The sequence below is a fragment of the Heterodontus francisci genome, chromosome 25 (genome assembly GCF_036365525.1).
Source record: "Heterodontus francisci isolate sHetFra1 chromosome 25, sHetFra1.hap1, whole genome shotgun sequence".
In the NCBI taxonomy this organism is placed as follows: Eukaryota; Metazoa; Chordata; class Chondrichthyes; order Heterodontiformes; family Heterodontidae; genus Heterodontus; species Heterodontus francisci.
In genome coordinates, this window is record NC_090395.1 from 59304004 (window position 1) to 59322929 (window position 18926).

The following is an 18926-nucleotide window of genomic DNA, read 5'->3' on the forward strand; positions in this document are numbered from 1 at the left end:
CTCCTGCCTTGGGCGCTATGGCGTTGGAAGGATGAATGAGAACGGGCAGAGACTGCTTGAGTTGTGTACCTATCATAACCTCTGCATCACCAACTCGTTCTTTCACACTAAACCCTGTCACCAGGTTTCATGGAGGCACCCAAGATCACGTCGTTGGCACCAGCTAGACCTCATTGTCACAAGGCGAGCCGCCTTAAACAGTGTTCAAATCACACGCAGCTTCCACAGTGCGGACTGCGACACCGACCACTCCCTGGTGTGCAGCAAGGTTAGACTCAGACCAAAGAAGTTGCATCATTCCAAGCAGAAGGGCCACCCACGCATCAACACGAGCAGAATTTCTCACCCACAGCTGTTACAAAAATTTCTAAATTCACTTGTAACAGCCCTTCAAAACACTCCCACAGGGGATGCTGAGACCTAGTGGGCCCACATCAGAGACGCCATCTATGAGTCAGCTTTGACCACCTACGGCAAAAGTGCGAAGAGAAATGCAGACTGGTTTCAATCTCATAATGAAGAGCTGGAACCTGTCATAGCCGCTAAGCGCATTGCACTGTTGAACTACAAGAAAGCCCCCAGCGATTTAACATCCGCAGCACTTAAAGCAGCCAGAAGTACTGCACAAAGAACAGCTAGGCGTTGCGCAAACGACTACTGGCAACACCTATGCAGTCATATTCAGCTGGCCTCAGACACCGGAAACATCAGAGGAATGTACGATGGCATGAAGAGAGCTCTTGGGCCAACCATCAAGAAGATCGCCCCCCTCAAATCTAAATCGGGGGACATAATCACTGACCAACGCAAACAGATGGACCGCTGGGTTGAGCACTACCTAGAACTGTACTCCAGGGAGAATGCTGTCACTGAGACTGCCCTCAATGCAGCCCAGCCTCTACCAGTCATGGATGAGCTGGACATACAGCCAACCAAATCAGAACTCAGTGATGCCATTGATTCTCTAGCCAGCGGAAAAGACCCTGGGAAGGACAGCATTACCCCTGAAATAATCAAGAGTGCCAAGCCTGCTATACTCTCAGCACTACATGAACTGCTATGCCTGTGCTGGGACGAGGGAGCAGTACCCCAGGACATGCGCGATGCCAACATCATCACCCCCTATAAAAACAAAGGTGACCGCGGTGACTGCAACAACTACCGTGGAATCTCCCTGCTCAGCATAGTGGGGAAAGTCTTTGCTCGAGTCGCTCTGAACAGGCTCCAGAAGCTGGCCGAGCGCGTCTACCCTGAGGCACAGTGTGGCTTTCGTGCAGCGAGATCGACCATTGACATGCTGTTCTCCCTTCGTCAGATACAGGAGAAATGCCGTGAACAACAGATGCCCCTCTACATTGCTTTCATTGATCTCACCAAAGCCTTTGACCTCGTCAGCAGATGTGGTCTCTTCAGACTACTAGAAAAGATCGGATGTCCACCAAAGCTACTAAGTATCATCACCTCATTCCATGACAATATGAAAGGCACAATTCAACATGGTGGCTCCTCATCAGACCCCTTTCCTATCCTGAGTGGTGTGAAACAGGGCTGTGTTCTCGCACCCACACTTTTTGGGATTTTCTTCTCCCTGCTGCTTTCACATGCGTTCAAATCCTCTGAAGAAGGAATTTTCCTCCACACAAGATCAGGGGGCAGGTTGTTCAACCTTGCCCGTCTAAGAGCGAAGTCCAAAGTACGGAAAGTCCTCATCAGAGAACTCCTCTTTGCTGACGATGCTGCTTTAACATCTCACACTGAAGAGTGCCTGCAGAGTCTCATCGACAGGTTTGCGTCTGCCTGCAATGAATTTGGCCTAACCATCAGCCTCAAGAAAACGAACATCATGGGGCAGGACGTCAGAAATGCTCCATCCATCAATATTGGCGACCACGCTCTGGAAGTGGTTCAAGAGTTCACCTACCTTGGCTCAACTATCACCAGTAACCTGTCTCTAGATGCAGAAATCAACAAGCGCATGGGTAAGGCTTCCACTGCTATGTCCAGACTGGCCAAGAGAGTGTGGGAAAATGGCGCACTGACACGGAACACAAAAGTCCGAGTGTATCAGGCCTGTGTCCTCAGTACCTTGCTCTACGGCAGCGAGGCCTGGACAACGTATGCCAGCCAAGAGCGACGTCTCAATTCATTCCATCTTCGCTGCCTTCGGAGAATACTTGGCATCAGGTGGCAGGACTATATCTCCAACACAGAAGTCCTTGAAGCGGCCAACACCCCCAGCTTATACACACTACTGAGTCAGCGGCGCTTGAGATGGCTTGGCCATGTGAGCCGCATGGAAGATGGCAGGATCCCCAAAGACACATTGTACAGCGAGCTCGCCACTGGTATCAGACCCACCGGCCGTCCATGTCTCCGCTATAAAGACGTCTGCAAACGCGACATGAAATCGTGTGACATTGATCACAAGTCGTGGGAGTCAGTTGCCAGCATTCGCCAGAGCTGGCGGGCAGCCATAAAAACAGGGCTAAGTTGTGGCGAGTCGAAGAGACTTAGTAGTTGGCAGGAAAAAAGACAGAGGCGCAAGGGGAGAGCCAACTGTGTAACAGCCCCGACAAACAAATTTCTCTGCAGCACCTGTGGAAGAGCCTGTCACTCCAGAATTGGCCTTTATAGCCACTCCAGGCGCTGCTTCACAAACCACTGACCACCTCCAGGCGCATATCCATTGTCTCTCGAGATAAGGAGGCCCAAAAGAAAAAGTTGTGCAGCATTTTACTTCAGTCTCACTGCGCTTTAAAGATCCTTTCTGAAAGGTCTCATGCCTCCCTGTAAAAAATACAATGAGCTGTTAGGTGCCACTAATGGATGGAATTAGGAGAAATTTTGTTTTGCTTTATTGGTAATACCCACTTCTATTTGACGCACCACATCCAAGCTCAGTCCTTGGAGCCAAGCAGCTTTCTTGTTATAATGAGGCCGACTCAGGATTCTGGACTCCTATGCTTATTTGTCATAAAATTGACCTTGGGTTCAAAAAGTCAAAATGGAGAAATTGTTGGCTCAGTAATTACATTCTGCTTCCAACATATTTCATAAATGTATGATACAATATATAGTGAAAGCCTTAGCAATATCCTTTGAGTATGGGATCAGCATTTATTCACTGCTATTATTATATTGACTCTCCAAGCAGTTAGGATACTTTCAGTATATATATAAATAGTCAATTTTTAGCAAACGTCCCACTTTATCATTCAGTTTTGACTACAGTAAAACTGAAACCATTTGTACAATTCCATTCAATACTTGTGCATGTTCAGCCAATAAGTGAGTCGATCCTATAAAGGATTATTATGACGATTATTAGAGAGACATCATCTTGATTGCAGGGTGAGGTTGAACAGCTTAATGTCACTTTTGTTACAATTATGCCTTAAAGATGACCCAACATTGCTACTGAAAAGCAATTTACAATCCTATAAAATGAATGCCAATCAAAAACTTATTGGAAGTTAGCCTTATAATGTAAGCAATGTTTGGCAATCATCAACAAAATTACTTTCAAACAACAAACACTAAAACATATTATCTGGTCTTTTATCTCATTGCTGTTAGTGGGAGCTTTCTGTGCGCATATATCAGCCACGTTTCCAACATTACAACAGCAGCTACACTTCAAAAGTGCTGCATTGGCCGTAAAGCACGTTCAGACATCCTGAAGACGTGAAAGGCATTACATAAATGCAAGTTCTTTCTTCCTTTTTTTCGTCATTTCTATTTCATGCATATTCTTTATAAGAAAGTGCTCAGCATCTATGGAGATTAAAATGCAAATAAACTTCTGTGTTGAAAAACTGTGGTATTCAGTTCTGATAAAAAGGACAGCACTTTCCGAAAATAGCAAATGTGTAGATTGATATAGAAAATAACGTACACGGACTGACTATGCAAAGTGAAATAAGTGCCCTTTGGTTCTGTATTCAACACTAATTGCTCATTTTTCACATATGCACTTTTCAGTAATTGTTCCCATAAAAATGTACACAGTTTGCTATTCGAACCAAACTAAATATGTGACTCAATAAAATATTCGCTTGCTGATGATTCATGTATTCATCATGATCTATAGGCCACCTCTTGGTAATACTACATTATCATTCCTTTGGATTCACAGGAATCAAGGCTCATGATGTAACTTATTTTTCCATGAGTATCAGAAAAGATAAAAGCGATCATTCATTACTGACAAGGCATTATGCACTGAAATAACAGGGGAAAATGCACCTATCCTTTCAAATATAGTAATCTCTATTGAGTCAGAGAACTAGACATAATTTTACTTTTTTGTCTTGTGGATTAAGTAGAATATGAAGAAGTACCTACTGACAGGTTGGCAAACAACAACTTGTAAGTAATCTCGGGTATGAAAGATATGGCACACTACTCTCTCGTGCCTGCTTCGGTGCAACAATCCATTGCACCTGAGCAGAGTGGCGACAGCGAGGGCAAAAGTAAGATCACTCATGAAATTGTAAATCCTGCATCCCACCAAATAATCTAGCAGGGGTGGCACAGTGGTTAGCACCACAGCCTCACAGCTCTACCGACCCGGATTTGGTTCTAGGTATTGCCTGTGCAGAGTTTGCAAGTTCTCCCTGTGACCGTGTGGGTTTCCGCCAGATGCTCTGGCTTCCTCCCACAGCCAAAGACTTACAGGTTGATAGGTAAATTGGCCATTGTAAATTGCACCTAGTGGGGATGTGGTAGGGAATATGGGATTAATGTAGGATTAGTATAAATGGGTGGTTGTTGGTCAGCACAGACTCAAAGGGCCTGTTTCAGTGCTGTATCTCTCTATGACTCTAAATCTGCAAAGAAATGGAAGAACAATTAAGAAATACTAATTCAATTAAATTAAAAACACATTTCCAGAGTTGAATAACACTCATTTAAATATTTAAATGATCTGTTTGGTACATGAATAGCTTTGCATATTTTCCCCTTTTCTCCTGTAAAAATAGGTGGATTTGTATCAGACCTAACTGGAGAAGTGTGAGGTGATGCATTTAGTCAAGAGTGTGATGGAATATTCTCCACTTGTCTGGATGAGTGCAGCTCCAACAACACTCAAGAAGCTCAACACCATTCAGGGCAATGAAGTCTGCTTGATTGGTACCCCATCCACTACCTTAAACTTCACTCCCTCCATCACCAATGCACCATCTACAAGATGCACTGCAGCAACTCAGTAAGGCACCTTCGACAGCATCTTCCAATCCCGTGATCTCTACCATCTAGAAAAACACCACCACCTGCAAGTTCCCCTTCAAGCCACACACCATCCTGATTTGGAACTATATTGCTGTTCCTTTGCTGTCGCTGGGTCAAAATCCTGGAACTGTCTTCCTACTGTGGGTGCATCTGCATCAAATGGATTGTAGCGGTTCAAGTAGGCAACTCACCACCTCCATCTCACGGGCAATTGAGGATGGAAGCATATGCTGGCTCACATCCAAGAATGAATTTAAAAAAACACAGGTCAGGACAATGCTGTACTATGTATCAGAAGAGCATGAATGGGGCTTGCCTTCCACCATGTGATGCTTTATTTAGAACCATCCAACAGTCTGTCTAGGAACCAACATGTATGATGTTTCCTAAGTAATGTAAGTAATTTGGAACTACAGCATGTCCTGAGCCACCAAACGGTGAGTGAGTGGGTGTATGTGTGTGGGGAGAGGTCTGAACAAATGGTTGAAAAGTTATTTTTCTCCTTTATAAATGCAAAATGGGCCCTGGAACTGAGATTAGCTACATAGCCAGTAATAATAATACAGTATTACAGTGTTAGAACAGCAAAGAGTAGCTAAAGCGGACATTAAAATATCAAAAGAGAAAAGTAGATACAAAAAGGAGAAAAATAATTCGTAATACAAATATGACATACAATTGCTATAATTCTTCATTTTACAGCAGTAGGTCAGTTCCTCCTCTAGTTAAAGACAAATAAATTCATAGGGTTTACCTAATGATATATATTCAGGAGTGTTGGGCTCAATGAGAGGGGAAATTTATAGTACCCACTTAGTACCCAATTGAGAGAGTCATTGGATGCTCGTGAGGTGTGGGAATGTGGGTTTACGCTACCCATGTAGTTCAATGAACCTCACTGTTTTTGAGATCAGCACATGATGGGTTAAAACAGCTTTCAGTTCTGCTGAAAAGGTATGCTATGTTAAAGGATGAGATACTGAAAAAGTGGGAAAGACACTCATCCAAGTCTTAAGGATTTGGGACATTTGTTTGGTCACTGTTTATAGTAATAAAATAATAAAGAGCTTGGGTGGATCATGTAACCAGGGTAATAGAAGCATTGGGAGAGATTGATGAACATGAGTGGGTCTTCATTTTATCTGATGTCTGGATTGTGTATCTTTTAATGTATTGTATTTTAGTGTTAGTATGCATGGAATGTACAGATCAAAGCTAGAATTGGCATAAGTGTTTAGAGCAACCATTGTTTGCTGCCATCAGACTGGAACTGAGCTTGGTGCCTGTGTTCTGTAGTGATTTGTGAACTCAATAATAAAGAATCATAAACATGAAATTATGTTGTATGATTTGACTCAGTACTCATGATGGACTGTGTAACAAGAGCTCATTAAAGACAACATTCTGAGTCTGACGTCTGTGTTTAAAGTAATGAGAGAAAATAGAATAAGAAAGCAGTCCAACATAAGATACCAGGACTGGAAAAGATAATTGCAATACATATATTTAAAAAGGAAATCAAAATGAATCCAGGCAACTACCGGCTAACTTAAACTAAGAAACTGAATCATGAACACTTTAATAAAGAACATGTTTGTAATTGATGAGAAGTCATTCTGTGAGACTGGGAGACACTGTGGAAAATCACAATGGAACAAAATAAACCAAACGACAAGGAAACAAATCCAAGGATAGACTAGCAATGGAAGAATGAACCTGCTTGTGTTACTTGCAATCTGGTGAGTTCATTTGTTTTCCAGCTCACTGGAGCTAGCAAGTAAATTGCCTATAGCTCGCTCGGGTGTACAATTGTTCAACCAAGCCATCCAGTACATATATTTCACAGAAAACATGTAGCTGACTTAAATGATATATCACAGTGCAATGCAGACAAAATGTAGGAAAACTGAGAAGATGGAGTTATACACTAATAACAGAGCTCACCTGATGTTGTTAACCACAAGAATGGTGCTTGACTGGTTTACAAACGTCATCTCAATCTTGAATTTACATTATTTACTTTAGCTGCCTCCTACCTATTTACTGATCTGTGTAATGCAGTGAAGTTCATTCACAAGAGCGTCCTGTTTATTTCTTGAAAAAGCTCCTAGTTTGTTTCCATTTGCCTAGATGTTAAGCAGCAAATGAAGCCCTGTTGTAAGAAATTCCTCTGAATTTGTGGGAAGAAAACAGAATGGGCAGAATTTTAACTGCTAAGGGGAGGCAGGTACAGGTAAGGGAGTTGGGGGGCGGGAGGTGTGGTCAAAGCCCGGAAAAGTGGCCTCGGGTCAGGAACCCAACATAATTCTACCCCCACACTTGCAGGTTTAAGCTGGGCAGGTTTGCAGGTGAGTGGGGAGCCCACGTGCAGCAGACGGATAAGTAATTACAATATTCAAAGTGGCAACTAACTGAAAAGTTAACCCAACATTCTGACTTTAACAACCAGCGCACGGGTTTCCCAAGCTCTGTGGAACTCACCAGGGTCAATGAGATGAGAGCACAGCGGAGAGTCATTGATCAATGAAACTGACGTGCTGGGAAACCTATGAAGAGTGAAATCGCAAAGCTTGTGGCCAACCTCAGTGAAAGGTTGTGCTCGCCTCAATTCACTATTTAGAGAGTCATTTCCAACTTTTTGGAAGAGTTTCCAATTGCCTTGGAGTTTACTCACCTTCTTCTCAACGTCCTTGCTGCCGGCCTTCACTGCAGCATGGGAGCAACTTATGCAGCAATAGTGTGAACCTCTGATGAGGAGCAACAGGAGCAGCCGCACCAACAGCAACAGCAGCAACAGCACTAGGAGCAGCAACAATAGCAAGAACAGCTGCCACATGCCATTCCAGATGACAGAGAGCTGAAGCTCAAAGGAGGTGATATCCGCAGCACAGGGTGTAAAGACAGAGGGTGAGCTTTCTCAACATGACACAGCAACAGTGCCTCAAGAGGCATAGCCTTTCACGACAGGCTGTTGCTGATATCTGCAGCCTCCTGGATGAAGACCTCTTTCTACGAGGGCCAGGTGGGTACGCATTGCCAGTGGACATCAAAGTCACCACAGCCCTGAATTTCTTCACCTCTGCTCCTTCCAGGGATCAGCTACTGTGATTCCAGGGATGAGGGGTTGGTCTTATAAAGAGAGATTCAGCAGTTTAGACCTTTACTCTATAGAGTTCAGAAGAATGAGAGGAGATCTAATTGAGGTATATAAGATGATTAAGGGGATTGACAAAGTAGATGTAGAGAGGATGTTTCCTCTTGTGGAGCAATCTAGAATGAGAGGTCATAGTTTTAGGAAAGGGGTAGCAAATTTAAAACAGAGATGAGGAGAAATTACTTCTCTCAAAGGGTCGCGAGTCTGTGGAATTCACTACTCCAGAGTGTGGTGGATGCCGTGACATTGAGTAAATTTAAGGAGGCGATAGACAGATTTTTAATTAGAAATGGGTTGAAGGGTTATGGAGAACATGCAGGAAAGTGGAGTTCAGGCCCAGTTGAGATCAACCATGATTGTATTGAATGGCAGGGCAGGCTCAAGGGGCTGAATTGCCTACTCCTGCTCCTAGTTCTTATGTTCTTATGTTCAAAGATCTCACAATCTGCTGCCCATAAGTACATTTTCCAGGTCACTGATGCCTTGTTTTCCAAGGCCGCTACTTATGTGAACTTTGCCACAGATGAGGCTAGTCAAGTACAGAGGGTGTTAGCTTTGCTGCAGTAGCTGGCTTCCCATTGGTGCAGGGAGTCATTGATTGCATGCATATGGCAATCAAGACATCCTCAGAAAAGTCTGGAGTCTTCAGCATTCACAAGATTCCACTCCCACAATGTCCACAAAGTTAGTTTGTGACCATTGGAAACTGATCCTGAATGTCTGTTCTGGATATCCATGGAGTTGCCATGATTCTTTCATTCTGCGACAGTCACATCTCCCACAGGTTTTTGCTCCTCCACACACCTCAGTGGCTGGTTTGTGGGAGACAAGGGGTACCCTCTGAAGACCTGGCTTGTGACCACTGTAAGAAACCCTAGCAGTGAACCAGGGGAGAGGTACAACAGCAGCCACTTCACCACAAGTGTAATAATAGAACAAGCCATTAGGATGCTCAAGACATGCCTTGACATATCTGGAGGTGCATTTCAGTATGCCTCATCAGGCATCTCCAGAATTCTTGTGGTCTGCTGTGATCCTCACAACATCAGGCTGCAAGGGGGTAGAGATGCAGGAAGAGGAAAATGCAGAATGATCAGCATCCTCCTCCAAAGAAGAGGAGGAGCCATGTTGCTTGGTTGCACACCGGGCTGCCAGGAAAGCCCACGACGGACTCATCCATCTACGCTTTACCTAATGTAATGTGTCTGTGCCATCAGAAAGCCTATGCCTGCCCCCTCAGACACAATTCGTTACAACAGTCAATAATCCAAATATCACATTCACACCTTTCCTCCTCATAAAAATTGATCATAAAATTCACCTGAAAGCTATTGTCCAGGGTGAATGGGGTGCAACAAAGTCAAAGCCAGGAAAAGGAGGCGTTCCAAAAAAGTTGTTACAGTCATTGAAATAAACATCAGCATAATCCATTAACATTGCTATACACACTCTTGTGCAATTATTAAGTCTTGCTCATTTGCTTCCTATTAATCCCACGTGTGTAACCCCTACGGCTTCAGCAGAGCTGGAGGCAGGCTGTTCATTCCCCTACTGTGACAGATGAAATGTCCATAGTAGTTGTCCTCTGGGATTTGGAGCATGTGAGGGACCCGCAACAGACTGCTCCACCTGCACTTGTGCAGAGGCAGACTCAGTCAGCAGGCCAGCAGGCAGCACGTGCATCTCTGTCTGGGGGTGGTGGGGGGGGTGGTGCCAAGGGATGAGACGTAGGTTGAGAAGAGTCCCCAGTTCCATGTGTCCTTTTTCCATCTTCCCTCTCATGGCCCACCTGCACTTCCCCACTATCCTGACTGGGTGAGGTTATTTAAATACTGGAGATAGTTGCACTGACAAAGTAACAGTACAAAAGAGAACAAAGCCTTGGGGAATGTCTTGGGCTTAAGGAGAAAGTCAGAGGATGAACCATGAACTAAAGCATAAATAGAGCAATTTGAGGGGAAAGGAAGGTAGATAGCTATAAGCAGAGTTTTTATATGATGCCATATTATAATACTTTGCCAAGATGTATATGGTGACAGAAGATTTACTGAAGTGTTTAAGAGCAGAGTTCCAGAGGTGTGAATAACATATGGACATAAGCAAATATGTAACTGATAAATTAATATTATTAAATAATATTATTATGTCACCTGAGACAGTTATTCCTTCAGTTTTACCTGTGCGGGAACTCTTGGACTGGCTGAACAGGAAACTGTCCAACAGGAACTCTTGTTCACTTAATCTGCTATCCTGGACTCTAGCCAAAGGTTCAATCATTAAGCAACCATTCGTAGTAACTCCAAGAGAAGCTCAGAGTTTTAGAAAGGAGTGGGACGTCTGAGACCAGGAGCTTTATATCTTAATGAAAAATTCAGAACAGCATTTTTGTAGAAGGAGGGAATCAAAACAGTAACAAACCATGAAGAAAGCCATTGTTGGAGAACATTAAACATTAGAACATTAGAACATTACAGCGCAGTACAGGCCCTTCGGCCCTTAATGTTGCGCCGACCTGTGAAACCATCTGACCTACACTATTCCATTATCATCCATATGTCTATCCAATGACCACTTAAATGCCCTTAAAGTTGGCGAGTCTACTACTGTTGCAGGCAGGTTGTTCCACGCCCCTACTACTCTCTGAGTAAAGAAACTACCTCTAACATCTGTCCTATATCTATCACCCCTCAACTTAAAGCTATGTCCCCTCGTGTTTGCCATCACCATCCGAGGAAAAAGACTCTCACTATCCACCCTATCTAACCCTCTGATTATCTTATATGTCTCTATTAAGTCACCTCTCCTCCTCCTTCTCTCCAACGAAAACAACCTCAAGTCCCTCAGCCTTTCCTCGTAAGACCTTCCCTCCATACCAGGCAACATCCTAGTAAACCTCCTCTGCACCCTTTCCAAAGCTTCCACATCCTTCCTATAATGCGGTGACCAGAACTGCACGCAATACTCCAGGTGCGGCCTCACCAGAGTTTTGTACAGCTGCAGCATGACCTCGTGGCTCCAAAACTCGATCCCCCTACTAATAAAAGCTAACACACCATATGCCTTCTTAACAGCCCTATTAACCTGGGTAGCAACTTTCAGGGATTTATGTATCTGGACACCAAGATCTCTCTGCTCATCTACACTTCGCTCCTGTCGAGAATCATCTTCGCTATCCTTTCCTCTACATCTCTGGAACTATTCGGAGGTCTATAGAAAACTCCCAACAGGGTGACCTCTCCTCTCCTGTTTCTAACCTCGGCCCATACTACCTCAGCAGACGAGTCCTCAAACGTCCTTTCTGCCGCTGTAATACTCTCCTTGATTAACAATGCCACACCCCCCCCGCTTTTACCATCTTCTCTGTTCTTACTGAAACAGCTAAATCCCGGAACCTGCAACATCCATTCCTGTCCCTGCTCTACCCATGTCTCCGAAATGGCCACAACATCAAGATCCCAGGTACCAACCCATGCTGCAAGCTCACCCACCTTATTCCGGATGCTCCTGGCGTTGAAGTAGACACACTTTAAACCAAGTTCTTGCTTGCCAGTGCCCTCGCGTCCTTGTAACCTTATCCCTGACCTCACTACTCTCAACATCCTGTACACTGGAACTACAATTTAGGTTCCCATTCCCCTGCTGAATTAGTTTAAACCCCCCCGAAGAGCACTAGCAAATCTCCCCCCCAGGATATTGGTACCCCTCTGGTTCAGGTGAAGACCATCCTGTTTGTAGAGGTCCCACCTACCCCAGAAAGAGCCCCAATTATCCAGGAAACCAAAACCCTTCCTGCTACACCATCCCTGCAGCCACGTGTTCAACTCCTCTCTCTCCCTATTCCTCTCTTCGCCTAGCACGTGGCACGGGCAACAACCCAGAGATAACAACTCTGTTTGTTCTCGCTCTAAGCTTCCACCCTAGCTCCCTGAATTTCTGCCTTAAATCCCCATCTCTCTTCCTACCTATGTCATTGGTGCCTATGTGGACCACGACTTGGGGCTGCTCCCCCTCCCCCTTAAGGATCCCAAAAACACGATCCGAGACATCACGAACCCTGGCACCTGGGAGGCAACACACCAACCGTGAGTCTCTCTCGTTCCCACAGAACCTCCTATCTGTTCCCCTAACTATGGAGTCCCCAATGACTAATGCTCTGCTCCTCTTCCCCCTTCCCTTCTGAGCAACAGGGACAGACTCTGTGCCAGAGACCTGTACCCCATTGCTTACCCCTGGTAAGTCGTCCCCTGCAACAGTATCCAAAACGGTATACCCGTTGTTGAGGGAAACGGCCACAGGGGATCCCTGCACTGCCTGCTAGTTCCCTCTCCTTCCCCTGACGGTAACCCATCTACCTACTTCTTTTACCTGAGGTGTGACTACCTCCCCATAACTCCTCTCAATAACCCCCTCCGCCTCCCGAATGATCCGAAGTTCATCCAGCTCCAGCTCCAGTTCCCTAACGCGGTTCTTGAGGAGCTGGAGTTGGGTGCACTTCCCGCAGATGCAGTCAGCAGGGACACTCTTGGCGACCCTTACCTCCCACATTCTGCAGGAGGAACATACAACTGCCTTAACCTCCATTCCCACTATTCTAAATTCCCAACAAATTGAGAAGAGACTCAATGTTGACAGAATCCTACACAAGTTTAAAAAAAACTCACGTTAAATCAGTGAGATTGTCTTAAGAGGAATTGAGTCTGGTGTTGAATTCTACCAGGAGACTCGACAGCTGCGCAACCCAAAAGAGAGGGATGCAGAGTGTAGAGAGCTTAGGAGGGATCTCACAAGGAACAATATGAAGAGATACAAGCAAGTAACTGAAGAATTAAGGAAGCAGGGCTTGCAATCCAAAAGGTGGGTGCTAAACAGTTCAAAGAGAATTTATAAGTGATATCTAAATGTGTTGGTTCCCATCACAATTGAAACTGCACAATACAAACTAATTTTGTTTAGTTTAGAGATACAGCACTGAAACAGGCCCTTCGGCCCACCGAGTCTGTGCCGACCATCAACCACCCATTTACACTAATCCTACACCAATCCCACATTCCCACCACATCCCCACCTATCCCCACATTTCCCCACCACCTACCTATACTAGGGGCAATTTATAATGGCCAATTTACCTACTTTTCTTTCTTTTTTCTTTTTTCTTTCTTTTTACATTAAATGTTTAATGTGCAGCTGTTAATGAACACTAGCTTAGTTTGCAACTCTGGCTCACACATTTCTGTTGAAAGTGATGAGAATGGTCAGTCAGCAGGAAATAGCATTAACATATACATGACAATGCATTATTTTTATAAACCAAACATGTTTTGCAGTTATATTAAAAGCAGACTCACTGCAATACTCAATGGATAACTATCGAATGCCATTTTTATCCAATCACAGGAATATCATTTAAATCACAAGACTGCTTAAACCATTCCCTTTTGAATAAGCTAACAATAACATTCTACAATTATCCACTATTCTAATCGTGGCACAAGTTAAATTTTGCTTCATTTGTTCTCAGATGCGGGTGGGGCTGGGAAAACTGTGTTTATTGTCCTAGTCACCCTGAGAAAGTGACATTTTGTCTGCTTCTTGAAATGTTGTACACCTCCTGGTGATGATATCCCCACAGTGCTGTTAGGTCGGGAACTCCAAGATGTTGATCTCATGATTTTTTAATTTTTTTTATTTCCAAAATATACTTTATTCATAAAAATCTGAAAAAATTACATTCCCAAACAGTTTAAAACAGCATCAAGTCAAAAAATACAAACAGTGCAAAAGTGATCGGTTTCCTTCTATACAATTATGAGTTGCCTCACAACCCTTCCATTTCATTGTCATGCCATATACATTTTTACATTTCCAGCACACAAAATTTTCCCGATACAGTTTGAGGGGTTTCCCATGAATCCAGCCCCTCAGTGCAGCTTGGTGGGGGGGACCTTACACTGTGGTCTTTCCCCATTGAGCCTTTGCTGCGGCTGCCTCAAGCTTTAGTGCGTCCCTCAGCACGTAGTCCTGGACCTTGGAATGTGCCAGTCTGCAACATTCGGTCGTGGACAACTCTTTGCGCTGGAAGACCAGCAGGTTTCGGGCAGACCAAAGGGCGTCTTTCACCGAATTCATAGTCCTCCAGCAGCAGTTGATGTTTGTCTCGGTGTGCGTCCCTGGGAACAGCCCATAGAGCACAGACTCCTGTGTTACTGAGCTGCTTGGGATGAACCTCAACAAAAACCACTGCATCTCTTTCCACACCTGCTTTGCAAAGACACATTCCAGGAATAGGTGGGCAACCGTCTCTTCCCCACCACAGCCACCGCGGGGGCATTGTGCAGAGGGGGCGAGACTTCGGGTGTGCATGAAGGGTCTGACGGGGAGGGCCCTTCTCACCAACAGCCAAGCTACATCTTGGTGCTTGTTTGAAAGTTCTGGTGATGAGGCATTCCGTCAAATGACTTTGGCGGTCTGCTCGGGGAACCATCCGACAGGAACCCCCGTCTCCTTTTCCCGTAGGGCCTTGAGGACATTCTGTGCAGACCACTGCCTGATGGACCGGTGGTCAAAGGTGTTTTCCCGCAGAAACTGCTCCACGAAGGATAGGTGGTACGGCACGGTCCAACTGCATGGAGCGTTCCGCGGCAATGTGACCAGGCCCATCCTTCGCTACACCGGGGACAGATAGAACCTCAGCACGTAGTGACACTTGGAGTTTGCATACTGGAGATCTACACACAGCTTGATGCAGCCGCACACGAAGGTGGTCATCAGGATGAGAGCCACGTTGGGTACATTTTTCCCGCCCTTGTCCAGAGATTTGAACATCGTGTCCCTCCGGACCCGGTCCATTTTAGATCCCCAGATGAAGCGGAAAATGGCTCAGGTGACTGCTACAGCGCAGGAGTGGGGTATGGGCCAGACCTGCGCCACGTACAGCAACAACGTGAGCGCCTCGCACCTGATGACCAGGTTCTTACCCACAATGGAGAGAGATCGCTGCCCCCACATGCCCAACTTTTGTCGTACCTTGGCTACTCGCTCCTCCCAGGTTTTGGTGCACGCCCCGGCCCTTCCGAACCATATCCCCAGCACCTTCAGGTAATCTGACCTGACGGTGAAGGGGACAAAGGATCAGTCAGCCCAGTTCCCAAAGAACATGGCCTCGCTCTTGCCGTGGTTATCTAATGATGATGAAGGAGCAGATGGTGTGTGATTTGTAAGGGAACTTTGAGGTATTCACCTTCTCATAACATTGCTCCTGATGTCCTTCGTGTTGGTAAAGGTGACAGGGTTGGGAGGTGCTGTCAAAATATAGTTGGTGACTTACTGTAGTGCAATCTGTTATATAAGCCTAGAAACAGGTTGATTCCATACTCATTTTGGATCCTAAAATGGGCACCACAAATGGGTGCCCAATTTGGCAGGCAGCATATTCTGCGCTGGAAATGCACTGCCCACCATATTGGCAGAGGCAAAAAAAGAAGTATCCAGGGCACAGGCCCGAAACAGGCATTGGACTATTTGCATATTATTACGACCAGGTGAGAATGAGCTCTAGGGTTCCCTTTAAGCCTTCACTTGGTCTTACCGTAACAGCGTTTTATTTTTAAATATACTGAGTTTTTAGCTCCCCCTTGGTGAATCCTTGTTCACTGTTTTCCAACATTAAGGTAAAGAAATGAGCACAAACAGGCTTTCTTATGTTTAAAGAAATGTTGAAATTTATTAACCTTAAACTTTAATTCAATTAACACCTTCGGATACACGCACGCCCACGCTATCATGCATACGTGACACACACACGCAGATATGGGTACAGAAAGAAAACAGAAGAAATAAGTGGAAATGTTTGAGGCAATATCTGAGGAGGTTTTTTGTGTTATGGTTCTTTGAGCTCACTGTAGTGTCCTTTATTGTAGGTAGACCTTGCTTTTCGTTGGGGCTCAGTATTCTTCTTAAACCTTGTTCGCTGTAGGAGACTTTTCTCTCTTGGAGTTCATGTGTCTTCAGTGGATTTGGAGTTCCGTGAGAAAGAGACAGGAGCAGGCAGATAGGAGGGACTATGGTGAGTCAGCCAGGAGAGATCTTCTCAGTTCTACTTTCTGCCCAAACTGTTTGTACAAATTCAAAAAACTCAGGTTGTCCAGCAGGTTAGTCATGTGACTAGCTGGTTTGACCATGTCTGTTTGTGTATTTGGCCATCTTAGCAGTCTACCTGGAATGTGAGCTCCCCCACCTTCAACATCTGGTGATCAAAAGTCCATTGTGTGTTGAATGTGTGGGGGAATGGCTGCTTTATCCTTCCAAACACTGTCTGTTAATGTCTTTCCACCCAAGATCTGGAAATTTTTTAAAGCAAGTCCTTTCTTCACTTCAACAACAGTTTGAAATTTAATGTCCATGTGGCAAAATGAATACGCCTCATGCTTGGCAAGTGGGGGCCTGCATGACAATATGCAAATAAGAGGCTTAATCCCTGTTGGAGCCCTCCTTTGCAAAGTTGGTCTTCTCCAAACACAGCCAATCCCAGACCTGATCAGCAGTCCTTAAAGGGTCCCCTGGAGACTACCATCAAAAAGGTAAGTTTGTTAAAAAAAATACTTACCTGAATTTGGAGCCAGGACGAGTGGACTTTGCTGCAGTGTCGAAGACCATTTTCTCCCTTCCGGATACCCCTCCATGATTGATTATGCCCTCTAACGATCACCCTTTCCAGCCCAGTTGACCTCTGCCTCTCCCAGGATCTGCCTGAGGGTCACTGCCACCTAGCTTATTTAAATGAGGCCCAAGGCCCAATATTGGGTGTTCCTCAGGTCTACCAGTTACTGAAGCAAGGATTATTCCTGCTCATCACAGAGTAAAATGATGAAATCAGTTAGCAGAAATATGTTCCCAAGGTCAGATAAGACAGCCTTAAATTATTTTGGAATTCTATTTAATTCCCTGATTTTGTTCACTTGGTGGCAGTGTGATTGCGAGGAAGATATTTAATGTTCAGCACATTATTTGTCTGGCATTTGGCAAAAGGGAAGCCAGTATTTTACAAGATTAAGCAACAAGCATCTTGTGTTAAGCTCATGTATAGAACTAAAATATGACTATGAAAAGTGTATCTCATCATGCAGTCATTGCTTAAAAATTGTACTTCATGCTGTTAACATGGTTGACATGAATCAGTCTAAAAGCTGAAGTCCATTTTAGATTGAGGTAAGCAAGAGATTTTAACAAACGAGCTTCACATTTTTCAAACTGCAATTCTAACTTTACTCATCAAGAAAATGTTTGCATTTAGATATTGTGGTAGCTCAAAAGTATTTGTACAAATGCTGAGTTGTTAATTATTGTCATATATGTGTGGACTGTTCTGCGAATTGACTCCACTCATAACCACTAATATCCTGTTTCAACATTCAAAATTAAGAAAAAAAAATCACTTGTTTTATATTAAAGTTGATTTATAGTTCGCAATCAACATTGCAATCTCTCACACGTGCCTGTGTTTATAAGAGTGGGTGACAAATCGAATGATGCCCGTTCCACTCAGTCATGGAGCATAGCGCAAGTCCAAACACTAACGTCAGAACTTTCTTAAAATGAATATATTTAAGGCAAAAAATTGATCTCATAAACCAAAATTTCAAAAAAGAGGAAAAGGAATAAGAGGTGATGAGTGGTACCTTTAGATAACTTTTTCTATGCTTCGTAAAATTGTCCATTGGTGGTTTTGTGGTAGAGTAGCTTCAATCAAGTAACTTTTTTAGTCTATAGAACATCTCTCAATCAAGGGTAATACAGACACATCTCATGGTAGTCCCACATTCCATAAAAGAGTCATAGTTCAGAGTCCATACTGTGATCGACAGATTCAGTTTATACAATAGGGACCTCCGTTATATTGCAGAGCGGAAACCAAGAAATCATCTTATAAGGAAGGATAAAGTAGGGAGTCAGAATCAACCATTCCCTATGTTGTGTGGTTTTCCCCAATTGTTAAAGCTGCTTTCTCAATTCTGGCTGCTAAAGGTCAAGTGATATGCTGCTCCACAATTCAAAACACATCATGAGAACTTACAATAAAATATATTCAATAATTTTCACTTCAAATCATTTATTTGCGTAAAACACTTAAATGTTTGTGTGAAGCAGAATTATTGTAAACCAAAAACTGCAACTTGATCTAATTTGCGATTATTAGCAATGCAATGCACCTTAGTATAAGAAAAGGCAGAAGGAGTAGAATTCTATCATTATGGTAAGATATTCTGATACAGTATCCATGTACATTCATCAAGGTAACATTGGTGCTATAGACATACTCAATAATTATGGCACAAGACAGGTTATAGTCCACATTAGCACATAAAAAAACTTGTTAAAATAGTATCAAACTGAAGTGAAATGTTTGCAGACAAGAGATGGGATTTGAGGTCTGTAAGAAAATTATTGAGAGAGCAAAAATTTTATTGTGCTAAAAGAAATAGTTAACTCCAAAATCTGTACAATGTCAGATTGACAGAAGAAAAGAATACAGTCCAAAATATAA